Raw genomic sequence first — 7577 nt, 5'->3', positions numbered from 1 at the left:
CTGCTCTTAGTAATTATTCTTTGTGAGTAGCAAGTTTTAACAATACTTCACAGAGAACAAAAAATTCATAGTCTGTCTAGAATATAGCAAAATCTTTAAAGTTTTGCCCAATTTTTATTAATTGCATATGCATAAAAAATATCAACAATGTTAATGTACAGTGAACCAGAGAATTTCTACCAAGATCAGTAGGTATTACACCCATGGATACATCAATAGGTCCCCTTCACCTGAGGTGAAGAAGAGGAGAAGGAAAGGTCCTAAGTAACAGGAAATAATAATACATGAGTGATGCAGGAGGTTTTAGTGTCCAGACAGGTGATACCCATAAAGCCTTCTTGGCTTCTATGCAGGCCCATGCCACAGCCATCTCTGTGCAGTTGCAGGGCAAGGTCTCTAAACCAAGAAGACTTCCCAGATGAGGGGCACATGATGTAGAGGCAGATTCTGAGTCTTGCCAGAGCTGCAGAGGACCCACACTGCTCTGTGGTTTCCAGCTCTGAGAAGCTCTGCATGGGACTGCAGGGAAGCTGCAAGACTTCTGCACCCAAATCAATCCATTGAATGGCTTCTGGATTCCATCTGGCCCAGGGAACTGTTCAGCTGCTTTGCAAGGCACTACAGCTCATCTTGTACTTCTAGAGCACATTGGCAGCACATGAATAGCACACTTAAGCCATAACCCAGATAAGCCTTCCAGGATAATTGAGAATCTACAGTATGTGACTTTTTATAGTAAATTTTCATAGACTTGCTAGAAAAATGTGAGTTTTGACCTAGCACTTTTCATTCCGAAAGTTCTGAATAATCTATTTTAACGCAGGTTTAGAAAAGAAAAAGAATTTAAAAAAAGCATGTTCTTTTGACTTCAAGTTCAATTGATAGAAGATTTATTAATCACCATCATGCAATTTATATCAGCATGCCTGTATTAAAGCAGATACATGGAAGAGCTGGAATGGATTGCTTCCCAAAATCTTGTGGCATTAAGACTGGAATAATGTTTGCTTTCCTTTTTTGTTTTGAACTATCTAGTTTGACTGAGCTAGTCTCTCTTATTAAAAGTGAGGTGTAAGAGAACTGCTTTTGAGAATGCACGGGGTTATTACTTATTCCAGCAGGTATTTTGCTCATTTCTGACTTGCATAACTACAAACACCATGAATAACTCTATTGAAACTGCTAAGGTCCATCTAATGTTTTCATCTTCCTACTTCCCAAAACAACAATGGTCTCAGTCATCTATTATTTGCAAGAATTCACAGATAATATCAGAATTAAGAGGAAGCATGGATAATACAGCACAAGACCCTCCTATTGTTTCACTGGAATAGGGAAATCCACTGGAGACTAAACTTTCTGTAAACACTGGTCTGACGCTGGCTGCTCTCCTTCCCTCCCTGAGGAGCCAGCTGCTGTGGGGAAGCTCAGCCCACCCCGTTCACCTGACTGCCTGCAACCCAGAGCTGAAAGAATTGCCATAGGTAAGGACCACAGCAGGATGAACACATTTCTTTTCCCATATGGAAAAGAGATGGAAATTACAGGTGCAGATGATTTCCCAAAAGCAGAAGGCAAGACAAGAGGAAAAAGCATTTACTGCCCATGCTGCCAGAGCTGAAAAACCCTTTCAGAGGGGAGCTGTGATCACCGTGCATCTCCAGGTACAGAGAAGAGTGAGTCAAATTCACAATGCCATGCAGGCTCATACACGGCAAAAGCTTTCCATGTTGTTTTTATATTTTGAAAAAATCTGAGCTTTCCTCAGCCTGTTCTCTTAAACGCTTAGTAGGCAAGGGGAAAATGGAGGCAGAGCCAAAATAATACCCTTGCAAAGTGCTGAGCAGCAAAGCAAAGAGCCAAAGGACTCCTGTTTCCCTTGAACACCTTTGCAGAGCTGCACCCTGGTTTCCTGGGCACTTGGCTGCGGCAGCAGCTGGTGCTGCCATCTCACTCCATTCCCCTCGGTATCCCCATGTGCAGTCTCGGTTCCATTGGGTTTGACTGACCACAGGTGAGCAGGGGAATCAACTTCCCAGCCATCAGATCAGATAGTAAATACAGGGCATGCAGAGTACTTAATTTGTAACTTTGATGACATGTTAGAGGCTAAAATAGAGGGAAACTCATGGGAAAGCAGGGATCCAAACACAAGGGTTGTTCTCCCTCCTGTGTCTGGGGGAGGCTCTGCTCTTCTCTCCCTCGGCACTTGTGGCAGATGAAATGAAGACGTGGAGGGAAGCTGGGCTGGGGAGGAGGGCAGGAGGGGCTGGATCCCGGCGGGCAAACGGCAGCGGCTCCGCGTTGTTCTTGCCAGCAGATGGAGCAGGGCTGGCACGGGAAGGGTGAGCGACAGGAGTGGGAGCCCTTCCTGCCTCCATCCACGCCTGTCTCTCTCCCAGGAGATTCTCCTGAGCTAGGCTGTCTCCCCTTTCCTGCAGGAGGTTTCTCGTTCCCTCTCCTGGCCAGCGGATCCATCCCAAAGGTCTCTCCCGATGAAGGTAAGCCCCTGCCAGGGCTGCCTCCCTGCAGTGATGCCTGCAGAGAGCTGAGTGCAGCAATGAGGGCTGATGAGTAGAAAAGCATCTCGCTCTACTTCTCCACTGGTGGCTGCATGTCCATGTTCACACGTCCACAAACACCCACTCTTTTGCTCTTAAACTGTGGACTACTGTAGACAGAGTAGACAGAGACCTTCTACATACCCATGACCACCTTCCATTTCTCCTGAACTGGTTCAGTGTCATTGTCTAGCTGTCAGAAGGGTTATTTTCCACTCTTGTGTTTCTGCTGAGTCTAAGCCAGGATCAACATGAAAGATGGATATGTTCATGTCAGGTCAGCAAATGAAACCTGGTGAGCTAAGAATAACCAGATTCCAAAGGTGAAAAAACAGAGATAGGGTGGAAATGGAGAAGTACTGTTTTCCTGCTGAGCCCTGGGCACAGGACTGAATGGAAAAAACCCCATGTAACCCTCCACCTCCCCTCAGAGCCCCTCTCCACGACCAATTCCCCTTACCCCCAACACCCATTTCTTCATTCCTTTAATTTGCTTTGTTGGTCAGATTGTGAGACACAGGTCCTTCTGCATCTCCCACACATCCTATATGTTTCAGGCTTTTAAAGTCAGAGATGATCTTGGTGGTCCCTTGATAAGCACCCACCAGTGTGTTGTTCCCATCCCAAGATTCCTGCAGATGTGGGTCACACAGGGGTGAGAACAAAAAGAGCAAAGGCCACTGCATTTTTGTCTGCCAGTTTGAAAAGGACATGCAGGTAGCAGGCCTCCTCATGGCAAAGCTGCCCTTCTGTGCACTTACAGTTAAGAATCAATGCCTATTTTTTCCATATATATTTATATTTATAACTATATCTATATTTATATAGATAAAATAAAATAATTTATATTTATATTTATATTTATATTTATATTTATAGTTATAGTTATAGTTATAGTTAGTTATAGTTATAGTTATAGTTATATTTATAGTTATAGTTATATTTATATTATTTCTATTTATATTTATAGTAAATGTGGACAAAGTGGGTGATCCATGTGTCATTTTACGAATATTGCAGGTGCACTGGCTTGAGAAAGGACAAGCAGGCTCTGATGGGTGGGCAGTGCTCAGTGAGCATTATTATCAGGCAGTTTAATACAGATGTAGTGCTGCTGGTAGGGCATCATTCAGTGCACATGAAGAGACAAGGATACAGCAAACTATACAGAATAAATACTTGCTGGTTGGCAAAGGGAGACATTTGCAGGTAACTCCAATATCTACATCACATCCTTCTTTTGCCTTTTGTTTTTCATTATTCTACTTTTTGGAATCAGTTAATTATTTCTCAAAAGATTGTGAATATTTTTTCTTCTCTTTTTTTAAATTGTTGTTAAAAAACATCTCTTTTGTTTATGTCACATACATGATCTTCACCATCATTAATTAAGATGTCATCTAATGTTATGCCTGTAGAGGAAAGTCCAAGCTTTGGTAAATGGAAAAGTACATCAGTGTCTCATTTGCTTTATAACAGTCTACTCATTTGAAGCCAAATGGTGGTTGTGTATCCCTGGTATGTTCCAAAACTGTCATTATGGTGTAATTTATTTTTGTCTGTTATAGAATAAAATAGAGATAATTGAAAATCCTAAAGCTCATACCTGAGAAAGGACACCAAGAAATCAGCACGGATTGTACTCTTTCTTACACTTTTTTAGGGGCAGAAAGAGATTTTTTTTCAGAAAATGCCTTTGACATAGGTGTTTGAGTGATTTGCTACACAGACAGTAAAGCATAATATTTTATAAGGTTTTTATGGGGTATTAAAAGTCCAAGGTGGCCAAGTTTCCTAACAGAAAAAGCAAAATATCTCAGGGGTTGAACAAAGGCACCATCTGCACCAGAGTGACCCCAGACTAACTGACTGTGAGTGTGCATGTCTTTGTGTGTGTACACGTGTGTCTGTGTGTGTGTGTGTGCACTTCAGAGGGACATTCTTTGCTTCAGTTCCATTATAATTCCTTTAAATATTTATTACTGGAATGTAAATTCTGCTGAAAACTGAGGCCTCTGCTCTGGAAAAAATAGGCCCTCACCTACCACGGATGTTGTCGCTCAAGTGAAATAGCCAAGTCCCTTTTGGAGAAACAAAAGGATTTGGTTATATAAACAAGTCACTGCACTGAATTATAAGAGTGGGAAAAAAAAGAACAAAAAACTGCTGACTGCTGGTTGAACTACTCCTTGGCTACGTGTGAACTGAGGTTGTGCAGATCTAGCAAGAAGCAGGAACAATATTAAAATGAATTGGTTACTAATAGTGGAAATAGTCCAGCAAGCACATTTACAATATCCAGTGCTAAGGATGGCTTTATTTTCAGATTGGTTTGTCTTTATTTTCAATGTAAAGCATTAATAAGCTACTTAAGGAGATTGGGGATGGGAGAAAACATTGGCTGATCACCTTAAGTTCCAGGAAAATAAAAAAAGTTCTCAGGTTGCTGGACAAAATAACAAATTAGAACAGGTTTATACTTCTTACACTGCTATGAAAGCTTTACTTCTAGATCATTTCCAGACACCAGAAAGTTATTAAAATTCACAAAGGGAAAAGAAATTCTACATTTATATGTGTTTTAAAACTTATTTTGGGACTTCAGCTTGATACTAGTGTATAGGAGAATAAATCTGTAATGTGAAAAAGCTAGTCAAAAAGAGGAACCAAGGACCAGTCTAGCACTACAAACACTTGGGAAGGGATTTATCAAATAATATTTGGGGTTACATTTTATTCTGAAGGGTCAAAACTGAACCAGACTGCTGTGGTTAGTACCAGCACTTAGGCTTAGGTGTTTGTATCACTTTAAACCCTACTGTCATTTCAAGGATATAAATAGGCTTGGGAAAATCAGATTATTGGAAGGATTAAATTGGGATCAGTGTCAGTAATAATCTATTCCTTTGTGGTGACACCAATTGAAACAGGGAAAGTTTGGGGGAGGGGAGTGACACTATACAACATTGCCTATGGATTGTGTGGGAATGAGGAATATAAACAAGGGGAAGGAGGGTTAAATAGCACAGCTCTCATGTGCCCAACAGGCAAGGGCTACATAGGGCCAGAGAAATCAATGCCAAAGGCACTGCCTCACCAAAGGCCAGTAATAGTGATGGAGTGCCAAAACACATCAGTCTTTCTAGTTTGTCAAGTTAATAAAGTCTGTCTGTGTGCTGTGCTTCCACACTTCCAGTCCCACCACCCAGCATGCTCTATGAGCCACAAAATCATAGAGGAATCATAAAGGAACTTAATTTCCTTTTTTTTTTCAATGACATTGCCTTGATGTTTTCCCTACAGTATCACTCCAGTTACCTCCTAACTGGAAAAAGAGGCAGCAGGTACCTGTTTGCCCTGTCTCTGGGGATTCTGAATTATCCCAGGCTGAGGAATGTCATTTGTTCTCCAAGCACCAGCCCCTCCATCACCAGGTCAGTGCCATTACCCCATCGAGGCCTCATTCAGCCATCCCCAATTGCAATCCATGCAAGTGTTGCCTACGTAAGAGCTAAGTGAGCAGCAGCTGGCCTAGTTTCTTTATCATTACCCAAAATACATATTTCTACAAGTACAATCAAATTTACATGGCTCTTTTGGATCCAGAATTAATTTGATAGTGGTGACTTTAATTTGGTGACAAATTGCCCACTGAATTTTCCTTCAGCCAGAAACATGTCAGCAAGGTACACAAGGTAGCTTGTGGTGGTTGAGCAAAGTCCATTTAGATTTTTTTTCCTTCTTGTCTTTCAGAGAAAGTTAAAGACTGGGTTTTCAGTCTGGAGCTCTCTAAGTGAAATCCTGCCTCCCTGATAAGCCATTTTCTGCTTAATCTGAAAATGATTAGAGGGCTGGAACACCTCTTCCATGAGGAAAGGCTGAGAGATTTGGGGTTGTTCAACTGGATAAGAGAGGGCACCTAGGAGACCTTATAGTGGCCTTCCAGTACCTGATGAAGGCTTATTAGAATGATGGAGACTGACTTTTTAGTAGGGACAATAGCAACAGGACAAGGAGTAAGGGTTTTAAATTGTAACAGTGTAGATTCAGAATTGATAAACAGAAGACATTTTGTACAATGAAGGTGGTGAAACACTAGCACAGGTTGCCCAGAGAGGGTGATAGAGGCCCCATTCCTGGAAACATTCAAGGTTAAGTTGGACAGGTCTCTGAGCAACATGATCTAGATGAAAATGTCCCTTTCTGTGGAAGGGGAATTGAAGCAGATGACGTTTAAAGGTGCCTTCCAACACAAAGCATTCTATGGGAAGGGGTATTTCCCTGGAGAGGAGTGGATTTATCCTTCCACTGACCGCTGAGTGGATGGTGCTGGGAGACTGGTGGCAGTGCATCTCAGGTCTTGGAGCAGGTTTCTATAAATACACCCAACTATAAGCAAAATAGTGGTGAGAAGAAAGGAATGCAATGTTTCCTGCATAAATAACACTTCACTTATACTGCCCTGTGACAGGAGCAAAAATCATAGGGTGGGCAATTCCCAGCATTGTTCCCAGGTGCTTTTCCAAAAGTTTGCTTTAACTCTGTACAGAATGAATTACTTGGGGATTTTTACTGTTGAAGAAGAAATGGTTGATATTTGGAATTGTGCATTTATAGCTTTGTGTCTTCAGAGGCTTCCTCATAAAAGTGGTTCTTTTCACATTTCCCATTGGATGTTTTCTTTTTCTAAATATGCATTTAAATTTCTTCTTCCATTATTTTAGATGCAAAATGCAAGCCTCTGCATCTACACAAAAGCTCATGCACTTCCCTTTTCTTTCAGTCTTTCAGCTTCCCATTTTTACTTCTGCTCAGTTAATTACTCATTTATAATAATTTCCCTCTTTATTTACGAGGGCATGCATTTTCCCTGGGAAGCCGCTGCCTGGTCCTTGGGAGTCCGTGTAACCTGACTCCAGCCCTGCTCGCTCTCTGTGAACCTCCTGGCATCACGGAGCAGCTCCCAGCAATCCAGGGGTAGGATCACTGGCTTGCTTGGCCCCGGGCGCTGAGCAC

This window comes from Anomalospiza imberbis, chromosome 5 (genome assembly GCF_031753505.1).
Source record: "Anomalospiza imberbis isolate Cuckoo-Finch-1a 21T00152 chromosome 5, ASM3175350v1, whole genome shotgun sequence".
NCBI classification, from domain to species: domain Eukaryota; kingdom Metazoa; phylum Chordata; class Aves; order Passeriformes; family Viduidae; genus Anomalospiza; species Anomalospiza imberbis.
This window is presented reverse-complemented; position numbering follows the sequence as displayed.